The sequence below is a fragment of the Fukomys damarensis genome, unplaced genomic scaffold, assembly GCF_012274545.1.
Source record: "Fukomys damarensis isolate Sample0158 unplaced genomic scaffold, DMR_v1.0_HiC HiC_scaffold_18, whole genome shotgun sequence".
NCBI classification, from domain to species: domain Eukaryota; kingdom Metazoa; phylum Chordata; class Mammalia; order Rodentia; family Bathyergidae; genus Fukomys; species Fukomys damarensis.
The window spans coordinates 45,099,276-45,121,971 of record NW_022900930.1 but is presented as its reverse complement, the minus strand read 5'-3'; the positions used below and the strand labels follow the sequence as shown (position 1 = coordinate 45,121,971).

The 22,696-nt window shown below is 42.8% G+C and overlaps 1 long non-coding RNA gene across 1 annotated transcript in view; it reads left to right on the top strand.

Annotated features, from left to right (window-relative positions):
• Positions 1-15,982: 15,982 nt before the first annotated feature.
• The window catches only part of LOC117286766, a 30,531-nt gene continuing 23,817 nt past the window's right edge, over positions 15,983-22,696 (top strand). The window contains exons 1-2 of the long non-coding RNA XR_004517886.1: positions 15,983-16,323; positions 18,149-18,443. This is a non-coding gene — a long non-coding RNA (uncharacterized LOC117286766). The remainder of the gene's footprint in view (positions 16,324-18,148; positions 18,444-22,696) is intronic.

The window sequence follows — 22,696 nt, the reverse complement described above, 5'->3', positions numbered from 1 at the left end:
CCCCACCCCTGCCCCAGAGTCCCTTTTGGCCCAGACCCCTTGGCGCCCCGCAAGCCCCTCTCCGACTTTCCCCTTCAGATTTTAGTTCGCGTCCCGGGTGCGAATATCGACCCACCGCCCTTGCTTTGTGCGGCGCCGTCCCCCCTCGGGCGGCTCTTTCTCGCACTCCGGGTCCCCCGCTCTCCGCTTCACAGCCGCACAGCACCGCTTCCTGTGCTCCTCCCGTCCCCGTTACTTTTTGTCTCACCACTTCCCCGTCTTCGGGGTCCCTCTTCTCCCGCCTGCTCCTAGCGATCTTTAGTCCCTCTCACCGACCCTTCCCCCTGAGCCCCTTCCTCGGAGGCCTTTGCCTTTCAGTCTTTTCTTTCCGCCTCCCCCCCATCCCTTGTTTTAAAGCAGCCAGAGCTGAGCGCAGAGGAGTTGTGTCTTGAAGAAGAAAAGACTTTGAGGAACGCTCGGCCTGAACGCTTCAGGAAGGGGACAAAGAGGACAGGCCGGGTAGTTCTTTATATTAAAAGTGGGACGTGGTGCAACACGCTACTTAACATTTGGGGGACGTCCGCACTTCCGCAGGGGCAGAAGGTAAGGCGCTGGTGCTCCCAGGCGTCGGCAGCACCAAGGACAGCGCCCAGTCCGGCGAAAGGAGACTGCGCTCCGCGAGGGCTTCCGGCCCAGGCTCCTCCGTCAGGCTGGCATGGGGAGGGGTTCCCTGACCCTTTCTCTCCCCCAAGTAAATACAGTTAGAGCCTGCCTGTGGTGACGGTCTTTCCAGGAGCCAAGCTGGAATCCCACGCTAAGACCTCTGCAATGCAGAGTTGGCACAATGAACAGAGTGCGGGTTTTGAAAAGAGACAAAATTCACTCAAGTCAGTTAACAGGAATATATGCTTGAAGCCCCATTTGAATTTTCTAACATAGGGTAGATGTGGGGAATCAGTACATTGAAGACCTGGAATTTGGAGGTCAAATATTGCTTGAAAAGAAAGCTGCAGAGAGGTCATGCCCAGGGAAAGAGTTTATGATAAATTTGAAAACAAATAATTGTTATCTGTTGGTTCAGTACTTTTTATGTGTAAGTGCAGTGACTGAAAGGGCACTTGAATTAATTTTAAATTAATTTAAAAGTTGCCAAACAGGCTCATCACAACCTTGACTGAAACAAGATATTTTTGTCCTCTGTCTTAGATTTTCAGAACTGATTTGGGAGAGATTTACCTCATCTTTAAACTTGTTAATTTACATAAGCACTTTATGCAAACGTCTTGCTGTCTGGTGCATCCTTAATTGTTAAATATCCTTTTCTTTTGGATAGTGCTTTTGGGGGGTAATTCAGAGTTTAAAAGGTCCAGAATCTCGTAAGACAACATGAAAGACAGGTGCAGGACTAATGACAGTGTTAGGTCCATGCACACAAGGGACTGACTGTGAAATGCTTGCTGTAGGTGAGAAAAAAACCACCGTTTGTAAAAAGTAGAGGCTTGAGACTCAACTCACTTCTTCTCACAGTGAGCTTTCTCTCGTCCTTCAAGTGGCAGAGTTCTAGTAATCAGTAGGTTAATCAGAAAAGGGTTGAGTTTCCAGAGGGCTTAATTGAATTGTTTCTAAGAGCCCTTGGCCCATTTGTGTTAAAGTGTTAAAATAGAAATAATGTTTTAAAACCAAGGGGCTAATTTAGGGAATGACTTTTGTTTCACTGATGGGAGACTGCAGCATTGCAGGCTGTGTAAGGAAAGCTGGCTGCTCTGGTTTGCAGAGTGACAGTCATCTCTCTGGCAAGTAGAACTTGTGTCTCAAGTTCCTCAGAGAGACAGATGCCACTTGGGGGACTGACTTGTGAATACTGTAAAGATTAGGCTTTCTGGCTTCATGTGGAGAGATAGAGGCAAGGAATTAAAACTCATTGCTTCTGTAAAGTACCAGATCTGAGGTTCAGCCTCAGCAGGGTGCTGTCTAGATAATGCTACACCCTAATTGTGGAGTGATTTCGCCTTAGTTATGTATCACTTCCTGTTTCTATTAAAATAGAAGAAAATCCTTGGTAGTTTCTTTTGCACATTCACCAAAAGCGCCTTCTGTGAGGAGAGCACATGGTTAACGGGCAGGCTTCAGCTGTTAGTTTTCTTTAGGGCTTTGGCAATGAGATGACTCTGCAGAGAGACATTTACAAGGAAACACATGTCTAATTTCACAATTAGCCTGTTTTGCCTTGTATCTAAACTAGCTAAAAAATTGTTAAGCTTCCAACTGGTTACAGAAGGAGGAGAGCGTTGTGTACAAATAAAATCACAGCCAATTACTTGGGCTAAATCTAGTGCCTGTAGCTTAAATTTTAGCTGCAATGTCACCCAAAGTATAGCTTATTTTGGGCCCTACGAGATAATGTACAGAATTATAACAGACACTTTATTAAGGATAAAACATTTCTGTGGCTTGAAAAATGATGGCTCCACGTCCTCACTTAGCAGAATGTTTCCATTTATATTACAGTCTCACTTTGACATTTCTGGAGGTGATTTGAAGGTTATAGCCATCAGTGAATTTAGTATGAAAACTTTTTCAGAAAAAGCTATCCCAGACATTCTTTCTTTTTTGTCTCATGGTTTTGAAAAATGTTTACCACCTTAATATTGTTTATAGGCCAAAATGTTTTTTGTATTTTTGTAAAACCCAGTGGCACTAAGGCTATGGAATCTTCTTAAAATATTAATGAGAGAAAATAAGCGTGAAAATATATCTGAGTTTATGACACTGCATTGATGGCCTTGAGTTTACTACAATACTTTTGTCATCTATCTAAATAGGGAAGTTGCACAGAAGACTTAGATGTAAGAGTTTTAATGGCATTATCTCTGGATCATTGTTTCATAAGCTACTGTCTATTTGAATCATTTTATAGAGAAGTACAGAACATGTCAGAGGGAAAAGTGCAAATGTTCAATTTGAGATAAGAGGTAGCCACTGTGAGGTTTCTTAAGGGTATGTCTCATGTAATGGGAAAATATTCTTTTGTCTAAGAAGTTTATTTACTGGATCAAAGAAATAAAGATAAAATGAGGCATTTTCTCTCTTATTTTCTTATATTTCTTCTTTCAAAAACTCATATTATACAAAAATGCAAGGAGGATGGTGTGTGGGAACTTAGCACCAAGTGAAAAGCTTGGAAAGGAAGATACTACTGTCTAATTTGTAGGCTACACCAGAACAAGACTAGGTGATCTATACTTTTGCACAGCCTGCCGTGATGTCCTGAACTTGATCCTTTTGCCTGGGATCTGACTGTAAAACTCATGATGAATAATTATTTATAAGTTGATCTTTGCTACTTATTTCAGGTGTTATTGATGTGGAGGAACAGAAACTCAGTTTGCTGTTGTGGAAACATAAGGGAAAAGAAAACTGTAGGACTTGTTCCTACCTCGGCCTCGGGAGGTCAGACTTCAGATGCAGATTCGACCTTTTTTGTTTGTTCTTTTATCAGATGTAGAAAGCAAAATAAAATATCATCTGAGGAAAAAGGGCTACTTCTGGTCAGGAAAATTGGGTTGTGAATAGATGTCCCTATTGTTTTTATTTAAAGTGAATCTGTCTGAACCAGTGACCCTTTTCTGACAGGAAGCTACCAAAATAGAGTTTGTTTCTGTTGCCAAATATTTTGTGCATTGAATATTGCTTTATGTTTCTGTCAGTGACTGATTTTTATTATTGCAGAATTTAAAATGCTTAATACACTTCATCTCTACATGTTCCAAATATTAACAATCAGTTTTGAAACTCTACCTGGAAATTTCATGTTTTATGGGGTAAAAAGAAGCTTCTCAGGTTTAACATAGCTTGCTGAATTTTTTGCTGTGTAATCCCTTCACCTGTGAATCAGTTCTGTGAAAGCCAGAGGAGGAAGACTCAGAATTTTAAAAAAGTAATACAGCCTTGCTAGAAGTGATTTTAAAAATAAATCTCAGTAGATGCATTCAAATATTGCTGTATTAATTTTCTGCATGTTTTTAATTGATCACATTGGCTTTAACTCTGACACGGCAGAGCTTAATGATAAGCACAGTGTTTGAATTTTTAAAACTCTGCACAGCACATGACTTGCACCCATTCAGCCATCTAATAGTCACTGCATATTTCACTCGGAGCTTAGCAAGGCCGGACTAGCAAGAAACGTTCTTGTATTAGAAACTCTTCATTAAAATGAGCTTTGTTAAGCGGCAGCAGATCAAGGCTCAAATATCCTTGGATCAAATATCTGAAAAGAGTCAAACCCAGGGACATAAAGGTAAAAAGTCCCATCTAATAATTAAATCTCCTTGTCCCAGGCCTGGGTTCTTTTTTCACAACCTTCGCAATTCTGAAAAGCAGGATTTTTTCTCAATCCTCTGACAATGGCCACACTGGGATAGTTCCCTCTCCTCCCTTGCTCTGTCAAGAACCTCATATAATAGTTTAGGAATAAATTTACAAAATGCACAGAAACAATAAGGGATGTGCTCTAGACTTTTTTCTCTGTAATTTAAACATAGGATCTTTCTGTTTCTAAAATCCCATGCCCCATTTTGTAAAATATATATATCTGAGAATGTAATCTGCTAACTTTAGAAGAAGGAATGTGGGGCTGTATAACCGTGAGGTCTGGGTTCTACCTGGGTATTTGGCTTGAATTTTCCTCTTTGGAAAAGACTTTTAAAGTCTCTTTAGATGAAAAATAATAAAGTAATAACAATATAATGATGATGATGGTGATGATGATGATGATGATGATAGATCAGGGCCTGATAGTAATTTCTGTCCCTTCTCCTGCTTGCCTCTCTCTCTCTTGATGGCTGAAATGAAAGTCATTCTGAAGCTAAAAACCAAGGTGTGACTCATGGCATGCCTGTGGCTGTGGCACCTTGGGATTGGGTCTGTGAGGCTGAAGCACTATTATGAATGATACACCGAACTCCAAAGCCATCACCATCTTCACCGCCATCAGACTTCTGCATGGGAACAATGCTTTATCAAACAAAAACCAAAGATGAACAGACCATGTTCTTCTTTTCTGGCCTGAGTACTGGGGAGAGATAGGGCAGGGTCCAAAGTATTATTCTCATTTTACAGTTGATTAAATTGATTAATAGATTTGTCCAAGACCAAACATCTGCTAAGTTGCAAGGCTGGGACTGAGACAAATGCTTGCATTAAAAAATTCTTTTAGTAGGGTACTAAGTCTAGTCTCCGTTGGCATGAAAAAATTAAGAGGTGGCACATTATAGGAATATCAATAGCAATAATTAAATAAATAATTAAGTTCTTAGTCTATGATGGACGCTATGCTAAGACTTGGCTGAATTATCTCATTTAATCACCACAACAGCTTTTGAGATGACGGTATTACTATCTGCATTTTACAGCAAAGAGATGAAGTGCAGTGGCACAGAGAGGTTAAGGGTCATGGAGCTAAGGAAAGGAGTTTAGGAAGCTAACTTTGGAAGGTCGTCCTCACTACTGTCATCGGAAGGCAGGCGGTCCACTGTAGACAAAAGCTCTTTTAGAAGCTCATTGCTTAACTATTAGGTCATGATAAAAAGACCCAAAGCATACTTACTGTGTTTTCTTTTGCTGTTTTTTTTCTATTTGCATTAAAAAAATAAAACACTTAAAAATCTTCTCAGATGAACTTTTTTTCTTGGCTTTTGACTGTATTAAAGATACTAAGAAGAAAAACTGAATTACTTGTCTGTTATATTTTATCTTTAATTTAATTTCTGTGTAACACGAAGCCCATTTAATCAGTCTTTGTTGCCCATTAAGAACCATTTTGAATAATGTCCTTAATTGTGTATCTGTTATTTTGTCTGGTATCTATCAATCATTCACATTTACATGCATTTTCTGTTTAGTTTTTAGGAGACTTTAATGGGTAGTTCACATTAATTTTTCAACCTGTCATTTATTTACTACTACATCTATAAGTTTATATCCTTTTATGTTCAAAGGAAAATCTTGTAATCATTTGTTTACATTTTTTTCTACAGATGTCTCACTGTTTAAATTAAATCTACTCTGAGAGACCCAGTAAGAAAGCATTTGATTCTGGGTCACAGCAGTAGTTTGGTCCATAGTCTTCATTAGTGAAGTCTTACAATGGCACAGCTGGCAAGGAAGCTGCTTTCCAAATCTATTAAGACAGTAAAGCGACAGCCATGAATAATTTTATGTGACTCTCTTGATCATCTATTTTATAAGCTAAAATCAGGGTTGCTCCGTTGTACTTACATAGGTTGCTTGGAGACAAGTCAGCCTGAAATCCATTTTTTAAATTTATGGGATAAAGTGCTCTGACTCAGCCCTATTTTCATTTGTATAAATCTGCTTTGGTTTCTGCATTATTAGATGGGGTCAAGGAAGAGAACTGTTTCCCATTTTTCTTGAGCCAAGCTGACCTTGGGAAGAAGAAATGTGCATCCTGTGTTAGTCATGGTGGCCATCAGCTCCAGGGTTTGGATTACATAAAATTATTGGGAACTGCACGTCTAATGATGAAAACCCTCCCATAGCCAGCGTGACTCATTCAGTATAATTGGTTCCGTTTTCTCCTGCTTCCTGGTAGTGTGCAAGGCTCCATCTTTCTCTCGTGTTCAGTGTACCCTGGAAACCTGATGTCCTCTTGTGTACGAAGGGCTAGGCACCTGTGCCAGTGCACACCCATACTGTCCTGTATCATGGTATCAACAGTGTCTTTGTCTGGATTCCCAGACTCATTTGTGCTTCCATGATCAAGTTTTGCAAAACCACTTATCTAGATCCTTCCCATTTTCCCTTGTGTGAATTCTCTCCGTCCCTGAAGGCTATTATTTGTGGGCTGGTTAGATACTACTACGGCTGATCATTTAACAGACACACCAACATGCTGATTACCCGAAAGAGTCTAAATGGCAGACACTAAGCTAACATATATTTGTATTCCCCACATGGCTTTTCTGATGGTGAATCCTGCAGAGATATTTGTTGTATGAACACTCGAGTAGGTGAAGTTCTCTCTTTCTTCCTCTCAAACTTTCATCTGACCAACGTTTCATCTCTTTAGTATCAGGCCCTGTGCTGGACCCCGGAGAACCATAAGGAAGACGGACCCCAGCCTGGATGGAAAGAGTCCAAAGCAGGATTCAGCTGGGCTGGACACCGAGGAGCTGGGCCTAGCATAGCCAGAGAGAGAGAGACACACAGAACATCACAGGAGCATGAGCCGCAACGAAACCCACCTGTGATGAGGGTGGATGAGACTAGGGGAGGGCTTTCAAGAGGAAGTGGCACCTTTGAGGCATAAAGAGAAGGGAGGGAGGGAGGGAAAGGACCCTGTGCTCAGGCCTGCAAGTGACTGCCCTATGCAAGGAGCATTCAGCCCCTGCTGGAGGAGAAGGGATATGCAGCCCAGAATAGAAAAGTTCAGAGGCCAGGACTGGCCAGTGAGAGGATGAAGCCCTGGCTGTAGGCGGCAGCAGAGAAGATACCTTGGAGGGGTCGCTGTGTTGGCAGCAGCTTTGAATTTGTTTTATTGCTGGTTGGAGGCAGTGAAGCATTGAAGTACAGTAGTGACCTGTTCAAGCGAGTATTTAAAAATGTTTATTTTTATGCAAACACGTTTGCAGAGTGGTCACATTCTACACGCAGAGTTGGTACACGCACTTAACACGTCTCAATCTTTTTAAAGTCCCATTTTCCTCCTCTCCGCTACCCTCCATCTCTTGGGAACCTTCTCTTTTTCAAAAGATCTATGTCCCTATCTCCTTGTTTCTTATTCTCTTCTGTTGTTTCTTGATTTATTTATACTTTGGGTTTGTCATAGAAGAGAAACCCTGTGATATGTAAGCTTGTGTGTCTGATTTGTTTCACTCAACACTGTGGTTATTTTGGGAAAGCACTTTGGCTGAAGGGAGCAGGATAGTTTGGAGGAAAAAAGAGGCTGGAAGCAGAGAGATAAGTTTGGAGGCCACTGTAGTAATCCAGACGGGATTCCAAGGAGGAGTAGACAGACTGGGGGACCCTGTGGAAGGAGCACAGACCCCTGTGTTCAGTCCTGCTGCAGCCATAACACATTGCCACAGACCCAGAGCTCAAAAGAACACTTTTATAATCTTATATATAGTTCAGGGTCAAAAGTCTAAAATAAGTCTTAGTGAGCTGAAATCAAGGTGCTGTTCCAATCTTACCCTTTCGTAGCTCTTTGAGGGAAGGCATTTCTTTGCCCCTTCTGCCTCCCAAACCCCACACAGACCCTTGGCTCACGGACTATTTCTCTGTTCTCAGAACTAGCAGCACAATGTTTTCTCTCAGTGAGCTGTGCTTCATCATGCACCCTTTTCACTCTGAAACTTCTGCTTTCTCTTCATAAGGGGCCATGCCAGACTCTTCCAACAACCCTGGTTAGATCCTTCATTTTGTGCTCTATATGCTGCCATTCAGAACCACATAGAACAACAGAAATTTATATTTTGATTTATAATTTTGAAATTAAGCTTATTGGTACATTTTAGGCACATAATATGATGACACTCATCCCTGGGAATCTGTACCTTTACATAATGTATCTTGATTCTTATTTTTTCCCCATTCCCCTGCCCTCCCTTCACCCCCTCCACCCCTCCCTATTTACACAGACTTTGTTTTCCATATTTCTGTTTTCACATATTTTTTTCTTTTCCCCTACTCCTCCCACTTCCCCTTTGGACCTTTTCTTCCTATTTCAAATTATCTATTATATATTTTGATCCTTAAGTGCACTTTCAGTTTCTCACACCAGAGAAACTCTTCAGTATTTACACATGTGTCCTATTTATTTCACTTAAGAGTATTGCCTCAATGTACATCCATTTAGCTATAAATGTCTCATTCTGTATGGCTGAATAGTACTCAATTTTATTGAAAAAACCCCACATCTTCTTTATCCAGTCTCCAGCTAATGGACAGTTGGGCTGTTTCCAAGTTTTACCTATTTCAAGTTGTGCTGCTATAAACATGGATGCATATATATTGCTGCAACATGACTTTTTAAATTCTTTTGTGAAGATACCAAGCAGGGGAATAGCTAGGTCAAATAGGACCTCTAATCCGAATTTTTTGAGGTATCTCCATACTGATTTCCACAGTAGTTGCACCAGTCTACACTCCCTAGATTTACAATTTTGGACGCTAAATGTCAACATCAAGACATTGGCAAGAGATTACAGGGGTTGAGCCCAGGGACTTATGTATGCATACACACAGCCTCACGGGTCACACGTGGGGATAACCTGAGTCCTGCTCAGGGAGCTGTCTTAGAAGGGAGCTCAGTAAAGGGCTAGCTATGGTTAGATTTTGCCTTTTTCCATATTTAGGTTTTTAACAATGTAAAAAGTGTTTATTGAGCATCTACTGTATACTGGCCACATTTTATGTACTTCTTACTTGTGAGAGACCCTTCCTTCCTTCCTCCCTCCTTCCCTCCCTCCCTCCCTCCCTCCCTCCCTTCCTTCCTTCTTTCCTTCCTTCCTTTCCTCCTCCCTTCCACAGTGAACTGGGCATGGTGGTGCCATTCCTTTATCCTAGCACTTTGGAAGGCTGAAGCAGGAGGACTGCAAGTTCCAGTCCACCTTGGACAATGTGGTGAAATCTTGTCTCAAAAAATAAAAAGAACTGAGCATATAGCTCAGAGGGAAGGCCCTAGGTTCAATCCTCAATGCCATAAAAATAAAACAAACAAAACAAAATAAACAGGCGATTGAGGCACAGAGAGATAAAATGCATGGTTGAGAAGCCTTACACAATGACAAGGGCTCCACCCCAAGTCTAGTGTTCTCTTCTCCACAAACAGATGTCCTGTGTAATCTACAAATCTTTTCTTAATAACCAGAGATTCAAATTTCTTTGTTAATATAACTCTTGTATTCTTATCCATTTCAACTGTTTTGGTTCATGCCTTTCAAACCTTTTTATTTATACACAGGTCCTATCAATAGCTGAAAATGAGAGAGAAATTATAAATACATTTTAGCAAAAATAGTATAGGGCTGTAAACAGTTATCCATCACAACATATTAAAATATCTGACAGGCAGCTTATTACTTTCCTTGGCAAACTGCTAAGGCTCCAGAAAAGGATTAAAAAGCTCTCTTTCCCAATGCCATTTGTCTAAAATACTAATTGTCAGAACACTCAGAAATCTGTTGTGCGTGCTAGAGCTTTTTTTAAAAAAATTTATAATCAGAAAAAATACTGTAAAATGCAAATATGAATGCAAATTGCCTCCTTTTTAATTACATTATGGGTGTAAATTACCCACAATGCCAAACATTTCTGTCCTGGATTCCATAACTCTGTGTTGCGATTACATCCTCTGTGTCTCCTTGAAATCCTACAGAGGCAACAAATGTGTAATGGCAATAATTATGAAAACTACGTGTGATGTGCCTTTTAATTTAAGATCTAGGATCATGATTCTATATTTGAAATGCAAAATAGGAATCCAACCCTGTCACACCTTCGTCAAGACTTCAGCCTAAACAGTTGTCACATTCACAACCTCGGGAAGAAAAAGGAGCAGCGTTAGCACAGGGAATCCGGGAATGGAGCAGCCTCAGCGGGTTGTGTGACCTTTGGCTGCCCTTGGCTTTAGTTTGCTCATCTAACACGTGGGGACAGTACCTGATCCATCTGCAGGAGACGACGTTCCCAAGGAACAGGTGAGATCCTGCGTTAGCCAGATGAAAAGGCTAAGGCGATGGGACAAGAGACCCCACATGACAGAGGCTAAGAGAACAAAGAAGCTTGTTTTGCTTTCCTGCACTGATCCGGGGGTTTAAGTGGTCTGTTCTGCACTAGGTTGTCATTTTGGGGTTCTAGATTCCCTGCAACTTGATCCTATCTATCTATCTATCTATCTATATTCAGGCAATGATTTCTTCCACTTGAATTCTTCAGAATCGAGTTTCGTGTTCCAACAAACAGAGAGAAGAAAAAGCACACAGGTTCTCTTCAAGCCCAGCCCGGGAAGACAAACATCCTTTCTGTTTGTCTGCCACCGGCAGGAACAATGTGGCAAGGATCAAGTAGTTGCAAGGGAGAGTTGTAGGCGGAGCCTCTGGCTGAGCAGCAAAGGTCACCACGGCTCTATCATTAGAGAGGAAGGAGAGAACGGATTTGAGTGAATAAATGAGTCTGTCCTACAGACACAACTGCTCATGTGCTCCTCAAGTGAAAGCAAGCTAATGTTACTTGAACTTCTTTAATGGGCTAGCAGTGTGCGTGCCTTATTTTACTGTCTGTAAGATCTCTAAGGTAGATAGAATTATCTCGCAAAAGAAAGCAGAGCTGTGAAGATGTTTCTCAGCCAATTCCAAAGGACTCTTAATGGCAGAGCTGCAATTGGAAACACATCCACCGGTGCAAAGCAGGGTGCTCCCCACCAGGGCAGGGCTCAAAGAGGAGATGTGAACAAAGGCGCTGGGTCAAGGGCCACCATTACTGGAATTCTGATACCTCGGCTTTCTGACTTTTCTCAATGAGTCATGTTCTACTCACCTATCCCAAAGCTGTCCGCAGACCACAGCCCCTTTCCTACCTCCTCATGAATACTCCACTGAGTCCCTCTTCTTTTGGTTCCCTCAGAACTAGGAACCTGCTCGGAGAGTGAGTGACTATCCTGGCTCCTTTTCTTTTTGTTTTATACTGTGCCTGTGAATAGATCTTGTTCCTGCAATGGGACTTAAACGGGGCTCCTTAAAGGCAATGCTGATTTACCTTCTCTCAGTTCTCCCCCTCAGCCAATGTGTAGAACCACAGCAAGTAACACGAATGCTTTAAAAATAGTCATATTGAAATACATGGAATCAGAGAGTCTCAGCTGTGATTTCCCAGACTCAGGGAAAAGAGAGGGCTTTGTCTTGTCTTTGCTATTTAACCATTATTTGGTTAGGTTTGCTTACCTTTAGACCTGGGCCTCCTGATTGCCTGGTCAGGATCCTTCTGCTACATGCACATGGGAGCTCCTTTCCTATGTGAATGAAGGTCAAGCAAGGTCAAAGAGCATTCACAAGAATCGGGAGTTGTGGTCCTTCAGGTGTGTGGTCCCACTAAGGATAACCGGTGGTGATGGAACTGTAGGCTCCTCTTCATATGTCTGTTTATTTCCCATATTTATGAAGACTGTATTTAGCCACATCACCTTGGTAAGTACACTTTAACTGGGAATAGGGATGGGAAAGTTACACATTGTAGCATTTTACATGTAGCGTGGCCAATTAATGTTTGATGATCAGGTGGTAAGGTGAAAAATAATAAGGGGAGAAAAACATGATAGTCTTTTTTTTTTTCTATTAACCTCTTCCAACCAATGCATTAATTTTGACCTTTTGGATCCCAAAGGAACATCCTTATCGAGAGGCTGCATGTGGGGTATTACAGATACTCATCAATGTCATGATCGCTCTTTGGATTTTACTTGCTGCTGAGCTTCAGTGAAAATCACATATTGAATCTGCTTTTTGCTGATTTGCATAGAGGGGGAGAAAAGGAGAGAAAAGCCCTTTGGCTACTGTTGATGTTTTGGTGGCACTTATGAGGAGATTGAACCACCGGTTTGTGAGGACTTATAAGAGGACAGTCCCTACACATTGGGGTTTCTTTCAAGGAATCTGTTCTTTCCTGGATGGCAAGGACAGTTGCAATGGGTTCAGATGGTGCATTTTCTGTGAAACTGAAGAGTAGTTTCAATATCTTGGGTGATTTCTTGTTGGCTCGAAACTCAGTTATTTTAGAAAAGTGTGTGTGGGTTCTTGTTAGACAGGTAGTAAAAATAGCAAATGTGTCTCATGTCACTTAAAAAATTAAGCATTTATATCACACTTTATAGCTCCAAAGTGATTTTGAAGCACTTAGATTTGTTGTCAGCCACGACCACGATTATAAAGTATTTTACCTCTACAGTGGAAGAATATGAGAGGGAGTATCTAAGTGTTACTAAGCAGGGACTGGAAATCGTCCCTAGGTCCTGGTTTCTATTAGCCTTTGACTGTCACTGCTTCTATTGATGGAGGAAGATGGTATCTGAGGGAGGAAGAGAGAAATGAGCAAAATCCAGGAGTAATGGGAGCGAAATGGTTCTAAGTAGGCGGACAGTCACTGAATCCTGTAAGTGGAGGGTCTACCTTTGAATTAAAATAAAGCATTTTTAAGTGGATGAAAAACTACTGAAAAAGCAGGAATAGTGCTTGAGGGGTAATTCTAAAAACTTCTTTAAAAAAATCACTGTAAAAAAATCTGGCCAGAAATACAGATATCTTTCTCTCTGAAATCTAATGAAAGATCTATAAACACCCTGAGTTATTTTTTATCTCATTATTTTCTATTTAGTTAATAATAATGATAATGATCATCACTGTTATCATCATTCCTTCATAAGAGAATTATTTATTTTCCTTTTGTCTATTTTTGATAAGTATTCACCATATTTTGGGATAAACTTAAGTTCTTATAATTAAAAAATTTCAATTCTCCTAGTGGCTTAGTCTCCTTTACCTGGTACCAATTAGGTCAGTAAAATAAAGAGAATATATCTCCTCTAACCACTTTGTTCATAATTTGAGCCACATCATCTCTTAAATCATTTCCCAAACGATTTTTTTTCAATTTCATCCTGATAAAATCCATTAATCCACTCAGTCCCTCAGTTACCATTCACTGGGGCTCTGCGATGATGGAAATGCTGATTTAGGAGCTTTGGGTTTTTGCCAAAGACCCCAGAGAGTAGGAAGAGAATCGGGTCCAGCATAAAACTGAATATTTGCAGACAATTTTCTGATTACGAAGGAAGGTTTACCTCAGATTGTGAGAGCAACTAAACATAGAGCTCTGCACCATTCAAAGCTGTGCTCGCCCTATATTCTCTTACAATATGCCAGACATTGAAAAATCAGAAGCTATAAGACCCAGCCTCTGTTCTGGAGAAACCAAACTGGAGACAGACAATTTCTCTCGGTAGGGTGGTCTGTGGCTAGGTGCAATTGCAGAGAAAGATCAGTTGTGTTCAGGACACTTCACGCACCCTCACTTCGATCCTCCAAATGACACTGTCAGGTCTGTACTGATGTTCTCATTGTATAAGTTAGAAAATGGATTCTGAAAAGTGTGTTGAGCTTGTGAATGTGGGAGTACATGTTCTTTCTAGCCGACGCTTGTTTGTGTGTTGGTCCCTCACTCATCCAAACAGGACTCTAGCATTAGCTTGAAAGAAATAAAGAACAGGCTGTATTTTCCCCAGTGCTTTCGTGCAGCCCTGGAGTCTCAGTCTCCTCTAAGTCCTTCTGTGTGGATCAAAGGACTTGCTAATAGCTGAGTGCATGTTATTTGTGTGTGTGTGTGTGTGTGTGTGTGTGTGTGTGTGTGTGTGTGTGTATAGGAAGGAGTCTGTGGAGATTTTACTGGGCCTGTGGATTGTTACCCTCACTCCTTCATTGGTGGAGAATGTCATTACTCTCTCGACACAGTCCTTTTTCTTTTCCACTTCAATAGTTCTTGTGTTGTGGTGGACAGGTAGAAATACCCTATACTAGCTAGAGCAATGTGCTCAGGTATAATTTGGCCACAAACTCTTATGCCAATTTTGTTCCAAACATCTGGCATGCAGTCTTTCACGTGCTACTTCTGCCTTTGGAGAATTAGCAAATTTTCCTAAAGGTGGATGGGATGAGGAATCATCTGAGAAACCCCAGAGCATGAAAAGCCAAATAATCACTTAATTTGAATGAACCCTGTCTTAGTTACCTTCCTCACTGCTGGGACAAAATGCCCAAAACCTACCACTTAAAGGAGGAGAGGTTTATTTTGGCTTACAGTAGTGGTTTCTGCTCACAGTTGACTGGCTCCAAGGTAAGGCAGCATGGCAGAGGGCCATGGCAGAACAGAACCCCTCAGCCAGTGGGAAAGAAGCAGAGAGAGTCAAGGCAAAGCTTGGAAGGGAGATACCCACAGTGCAATGTTGTAAAGATATAATACCGCTATAATGCAGTCACCCCAAGGTCATGCCTATGATACATGAGGCTTTAGGGGCACATTTAGATGTAAACCATAGCAAGCCCCCAAAGGTACAAGACCTGTGCTTGTGTCACCTTGCAGGTGACCCAGGCATTAGTTGAGAGAAATAAGTAAATCAGTGTAGAATCTATATCTGGGTTATAGAGTACACATATATTGGTATACATTCTGAAACCCATTTCATTAGTTCAAACTCTTATTCCTTAAGATGGTAAATTAAAAATATTAAGTTATAAAAGAGCTTTTACATTTTTATTGGTAAATAGACCTTCCAGTTAATTTTGACCTTCTTGGCCTGAGACCCTTCGGGGATTCTCTACTGATCAGGAACACTCGGGTATCTGAAACCAGCTTTCTTGTCTCCCCCACCCCTCTTCACTCTCCTCCCTTTCCCTCCCTTCCTCTGTTAATGTCACTACTTTTCCACTCACCAGTGTTTGAAATCAGGGCATTGTGTTGAATGAAACACTTCTTCTCTTTCCTATTACCAAATGTATGGTCTAATACTATTTTCATTGAGATAAAATTTCTTCCTGGGCCTCCCTGAAGATGTCTGTCAGATAAGGGAGCATCCCTCGGCATCAAGGCAGGTATGGGACAAGCACTGTGTGTGGGGCAGTCTGCCCACAACGTCTATGCTGTGGTATGGATGTGGAATGCCTTCCAGACTTACGTGTAGAAGTCTTGGTACCCAGCAGGAGCTGGAGGGAACTGTAGGAGGAAGAGCCTAGTTGGAAGAAGTAGGTTACTGTTGCTCGACCCGGAAGGATGTACTGGACTCGAGCCCTCCTCCTCTTTGTTTCACAGGATACACCGCCCCACCATAGTCCCAGGGACCACTGGGCCGAGCAACCATGCACTGAAAGCTCTGAAATTGAACCAAAATAAACCTTTCTTCCTTTTAAGTTAATTATGTCATTTTGTCACAGGGAGAAGGCTGCTGAACTCAATTTATGTCACCAAGGACACAGCAACCTGCCAATTTCTTGTCTCCTTGTTCAGAAGAGAGCCTGAATAACTGGCATCCTGATGTTCTTCTGCTTGTGCTGCATTTGTTGTTTACTGGGGGAGAACCTACTCTTCTTGATGTCAGACAGCTTGTCTCATCTGTGCCTCTGTTCCTCACAGTGCTGCCAGACGAAAAGTGTTGGATGACGAGGAAGCTGTGCTTAGCTTTGTCTTGATTCCTACCAATGCCACAGGCTCTTCTTGACAGTAGGAAAAGACAGATTCAAGATCATCTGTTTTTAGTTCATGCATAGGAAAATGGAAACTGTAAGTGACTTGTTCAAGGTCATTCACCTGAGAAACAGTTGGTTTAGGAATCCAAATGCCTGCCTTCTGAGTCTAAAGACGGATTTGTTTTGTTTATGTTCCATACAGTCTGCTTGTGTTCTAAGCTGTAGTGTGGGAGATGTAATGTGCAGTGAGTGACAGAGGAGAACGTGTGTGAGCGTGTGTGTGAGTGTGCATGAGTGTGTGTAAGATGGAAGTGCATGGATTTACATTAATCTCCTGTGCACATTCATCCGTAGACATTTGGAAGTTCAGTCTTCAAAAGAATAACCAACAACAGAAAGGGGTGGGGAGGCCGGCTTTCTTTGGGGTTTTCTTTCTGATGCAAATATCAGGCACCAGAATCTCCTTATCCGTGGACTGTCGTAGGCTAAGCCCGGTGCCAGGCACCGAGGTGAGGGCTGGAGATGAGGCTTTGAGCAAAGTCGAGTGTCAGCCCCAGGGAGTTCAAAGTCTATTTCACATTCATCCTCATCAGGCTCATTAAGGAAAGACACATCAGACTCTGTAACAAGCCTGATTTATTGAACATTCTAATGAAACTCGAGAGCTGAAAGGAGCTAAATATATATTGTCTCATTCAAACCATGACTTCATAGCTAAGGAGTGGAGCGCAGCAAGGCCCTGGGCTTTCTGAATTTCTCTTTCTTCTTAGTACTTGACCCCAAAGTGGAAACTTGATATCCTGGCTTCTATGGACCATTCTCCTAAAACATGCATGCAGCCTGCCTTTAAATCAGCTGCAAGAAAGGCTGAACCGTTTTCTGCAGAAACTCACAAATCACACAGGAATCTTGAAAAAGAAAAAAGACTCTTAAAAAAGAAAATAGCAAATTCAAACAAACAAACACATCGGGGCCCCGAAGGCTGAGTTGGGGGGGCCTGGACGCATTTTATTTTGAATGTTTTGGCTTCACCAGGGAATTTTAATGTACAGCCTGTGCTGAGAAGAGCTGTTCCAGGTGCCATCAGGGGTGTAGAGAGGGTGGGACAGCTCTTGACCTATGTATGAGTCTCCATTCTAATTGGAGGAGAGGAGTCCTTGTCTAGACATAAGATCTCCACCGCGACTCTCCATCATATATCTTAATATGCGGGAGAATCACTTGCATTTTAATCTTGCCAGTTCCTTTTGTAGAGTTGTAAATTTTTATTTTATTGCTGATTTTTTCCTGGAATTAAGTTGATCTTATTTATATCTCAATTTTAATAGAGGATTTAATTGGATTTCAAGGATAAAGCTTATTTTGTTTTCCAAAGAAATTTACTTTCTTTTATTTAATTATAGCATTGGAAAGTTAGTTGGCTCTGACTAAATGCACTCTTCCAATTAAAAAGTAAGAAAATAAAAAGCAAACTAGTGTCTCCAAATTATGAGGAGCCCAAAGCCTAAGCATAATAAAAACAAGCAAGAGAGATGAATCAAGCCCACAGGCTTAAATACCACATGGTGTCTCTTATATGAGAAACCCAAAGTATAAATAAATTGAAGAGGAAAACAAAAAGGTAGAAATTAGGAAACAGGAAGGCGATTTTTTTGTGAAAGAGAAGGACCCAGAGATGGAAGGAGCGAGGAGGGAAGGGAAGGAAAGGGAACAAAAAGAGGAGATGTGGTATGTACGTGCACCGGCTCCCCGCAATGCTCACGATCATGATGTACCGCAGATGTGAATTAGCAAAAGCAAAAATAAAAACAAAGAGAACAAGCATCTTTCCCTTCCTCTACCTCCACCTTCACGGCTGCTTAAACAAAATGTCATAGGCTGGCTTGCCAGTAACTGACGTGTATTTCTCACAATTCTAGAGACCAAGAAGGCCAAGATGAAGGCGCTGATGGACGGTGTCCGGCGAGGTCCACTTTCTGGCTCACCGATTGCACCGTCTTGCTGGGTCATCACACAGCAGAGGTGGGGAGGCAGCTTGCTGAAGTCATTTTTATAAAAACACTAATTCCATTCTAATGGCTTCCCAAAGGCCCGGCTCCTGATGCTTGGGGTTTAGGATTTCAACAATGGAATCTTCCGGGACAGAGACATCAAGATTCAGTTTGCAGCATCCACTAGACAATTCTTCAATTACTCTACAGATCTTCCTTTCTGGTAGGTAGAACATCAGCTGGGATTTGTGGGGTTGCGATGAAGAGTCACTTGCTTCCTTGTGGGACCACGTTAAATACGTAAGGCATGAGCTGCCCTTTGCTGTCGTTAGCTCTTGGACTCATTCTATTCCCACTCTGCCTTCTTTGGACTGCTTATATTTTAGGCTATAATCAGCTGCCTTCTGTCTTCTCATTAACTTCCACCTTTTACATAATTTTCTTGACCTCACAAAGGAAATCCAGGGCCAAGAAAGCTATCCACCAACGGTCATGCTTTAGAAATTGAAACTGTATGACACATGTAAGCATCTGCAGTGCTGATTTCATTAGTTTCTAGGTTAATTGAATGTCTTACAATTAAGACTAATTGACTTATGAGAAAGCCAGCCTGTGGGTGCAGTGGTTAATCTGCTCCATGCAAAATTTCTTACGATGGAAACTCTATGTGTGATTTGCTACCCCAAACCGGCACACTTTGTGAGACTGGAGATGGAGTTTTACTCCAAATCAGCTCTCTGAACTGCTCATTGGTGATGCCTGAAATTGTACCACAAAAGGGTCTTCCAAAATCATGCTACTATAGCAAAGTATTTCAATGAGCTTTAACACCACGCTAATAGCAAATATTGCTAAAAGAAAACAAGAGTGGTTTGTATTGATGCAAAATAATGGACTGAAACAGTGACGATAGACAGATATTCCACCTAATTTGTGCAGCGACTGTCCTTGTCTGTTGTGATAAGTGACTATTGAGAATGCACTGCCTGGGGAACAGAGACTACAGAAAGCTTCAAAAGCCTGGAAGTGAACATGAAACCCCCGGAGGCTGAGATCTTCTGACAGATGCCTTGATACCTATGAGCAAGCCTGAAATTTCAGGATTGAAAACCATTTAAAAATAAGCTTAAAAATGATTTAAAATCTGTATCTGGCCATTCCTTATAATGATCACTTTAAACTACATGATCCTTTACAATGTACAGAACGCTCTCACTCTGATATTTCGGGTAACCCTCCTGTGTCACAAAGAGTCTGAGCTCAGAGACTGGAGTGCTGATTTATGGCTCCGACGGTTAGTGGTGAGATAAATCCATGAGGACTCTCTGGGGTGCTGGGCCAGGGTTATAGGTTTGCATCTCAGGCCGCTTTGGGTGGTTGTAGCTCCTGCTGCTCTCAGGGTCTCTGATTAGGGGGAAGGCACAGTGGCCAGGACTCTGCCAGCGTCCCATGCGGGTGCTTTCTCTTGCTGTCTGTGGCACAACATCTCACCCTTGGATGCACACTAAGATCTCTGAGTCCAAGCCTCCCCCTGAAAGATCCTGATTTGATTTGCCCAAGATTCTGATTTAATGTGGCCTGAGAATCAATATGATTAAAAAAAAATCTCCCTGGGTGACTTTGATATGTATCAAAGATGTAAAGACACTGGAACATATGGGAATGGCTCAGTATGGCAGGATGGGATGGGGTATGTCAGTGTGTGTGTGTGCACACACACGTGTGCAAGTGTAATATGAGTACTCATGACCACCAGAGCCGCCTGTAAGTCTTTAAAGAATATTCCACACAACACTGTGAATGTATCAGAGGTATTGGCATTGTCAGGTGGAGGGAGAGGAGCAGGGGAGAGACATTTGTATATTGAGAAAATAATTTCCTTTTAGATGATTTTGTCGCTTCTTGCCTTCTGCACTATGAAAACAGTCCCAGGGTGGTGGGGCTGTAACGTGCCCTCTTCGGTTGGTTGTGTTGATTTCGGTGGACTCTGCCATGGTGTCTCACAGCAGGTGGAAGCCTGACCAGAGAGCCAAGGCAGTGTGGGGCCAGGGAGGGAGCTGTCCTTAGCCAGGGGCAGAATGCAGCACACAATGACTCCATGGTAGGACCGAAGTTCAGGAACAAAACATTCAGAAAGTAAGGAGAGATTCTTGTTTCTGTGAAGTTGTTTCGGTCAGGAGCTATGTCTGGTCCAGGCATCCACACAATATTTACTGCATGTCCACTGTGTCCTGGACACCTGCCTAGTGCGGAAGGGGGAATGGTAACCAAAACAGGTCAGTGCTCCCTCCTACTTCCGGAAATGTCCCTTAGCTTGTGACAGAACGCTTCAGAGGGCAGCAGAGGGCTGGCAGCTGGCTCACGGAGCTCCTTACCATCCCTACGTGAGGATCGCTGGCTAACCTGTCTGTGATCGAGCCAGCCCCAGGGATCCAGCACCCTGGGAGGCAAGGCAGCGGAACTAACCTCAAGGCCCAGCTAGGAAAACATTTCCTCAACCCTCCAGTACCACATTCAGATTTAACTGGGCAACGAGCTCTCTCTACTGGCCAGATGCTGTCACTGCACGCCTAGGGCCCGGTGGGTGGAGACGGGGGCGGGTGGTGTTGCAGTGTGGTTTCCCTGCCCCTGCCGCACCCCGGGAAATCACAGGGCACCCCTCACTGTTCTTTTCTCTTACATTTATCCATATCTTAAAAAAAGCATTTATGTTTTCACTTCATGTACCCCTTATATCTGCCTTTCGATCAATCACTGCCCGGCAGGTGAGTGTGGGGGCGGGGCGCCCAGGAACTGTACCGGGAGCCCTGGGAGAGGATCTCTCTGTGTGTACCCCCTCTTTCAGTTCTTCCTTTGAAAGAGCTCCGGGAGCATCTCCATGCTCCAGCCCCTCAAGCCTTTCAGTCTAGACAAAGACAGGCGGGGTTGTCTCTCTCTGTCCGTTTACTCCGTGTCCCCCACTTGCTGCAGAGCCCAGATCCCGTGTAGGTAGGGGGGCTGCATACAGCGTCTGCTCCTTAGCTCAGCTGTGAGCTCGTTACGGGCAGGGAAGGAGTCAAACAGAGACAAATAGGTAGACATGTCATTTCTCTGCCACTTTGGGCTGGAGGTACTTCTATATTGGTCCTATTTCTTTTACTAGGGCTGGGATCTTATTTCATTTGCCCTGTGTCCCTAATATTTAGTGCAGCACCTCGTAAAATGAGACGAGTTACAAAATATGGTGAATACTGAAATTAAAATGGTGAATACAGTAAAAAACACGTTGCCATTAGTCCTCATCCAAATACCCGCCTCGTTTTGAACACACGTATCTCGTCATTCCTGCCATTTTCTGAGGCAGCCCCGGAGGTCCTCTTTCGTGAGTGTCTTTAGCTGTGCGGTCATGGCTGCCTCCGTGTCCCGAATCCAGTCAGAATGTTCACCTTTCTTGGACATTTTGATCAGTGCTAAAAGCCACACTGTGTCAAATTCCACGAATAACGTGTGTGGGAACAGCTGTGCTGGTTTTACAAGCTGGTCTTTCCATTGTATGACACTCAGCTGGAGCTTTCAGAGTATTTTTGATTCGCTGTTTGCATTGACACTTATGAAAGAACTTCCAGAATTGCTCCAAGAATCGCAGGATAAGTGAATTTGAAGTGGGAGGGAATATGTTGAATATGAGATTATTGGGAGTGTATCTTTTACTGTGATGAATTTAAAAAACTTAACATTCCTTGTATACGTTGATCACACACCATACGTGGGGCATGATGTTTCTGACACAGACGAAATATCCTGGTAATGAAATACTGAGTTGCGCATCTCCCTCTGGCTGATCCTCAACTTGCACTGTGCACATCAGACAAGGTTGAAACTCACCCGCAGGGCTCAGGGCTCAGAGGATGCTGCCGCTGCTGTAAGCAAAAGCAGAGCAGGTCAGGAGCGACCTCTCAGAGGGTCATTGGCCTGGAGCAAGAGCCTTGGGGTTTGACGCCCTTGGATTTCAAATCTGCTCTGCTGCTCACAAGAGTGTGGACAAGGACACATCAGCTTCATCAGTGGTGGATCGGGATTCTTTTCGTTGCACCTCCGAGAGTGGTCATGATTGGAAGACAGGGCTGGGAGCACCGTGAGTGCACAGAACACAGCTGTTTCCATCATCCTCACCTGTTCAGCGCCACCCTCCCCAGGGCCGGGCTTGCGTATCTGCAGCTTCTCAGAGGTCCCAGGGGAAGCCATGTAATAGGTCCAGTGTGGCACGATCAGAAATGGCTGGGGCTGCTCTGCAGGGGTGCTGTGTGTGCCCATCTCATGGTCCCAGCACACGCTGTGCTTTCCTCACACACTGCAGAGCCGGAGCCCTGGGAGGGGCTGGCAGCAGGTGGGAAGGAGGTGGAAAAGGCTCGAGAGCATGTGTGTGTGTGTGTGTGTGTGTGTGTGTGTGTGTGTGTGTGTGAGAGAGAGAGAGAGAGAGAGAGAGAGAGAGAGAGA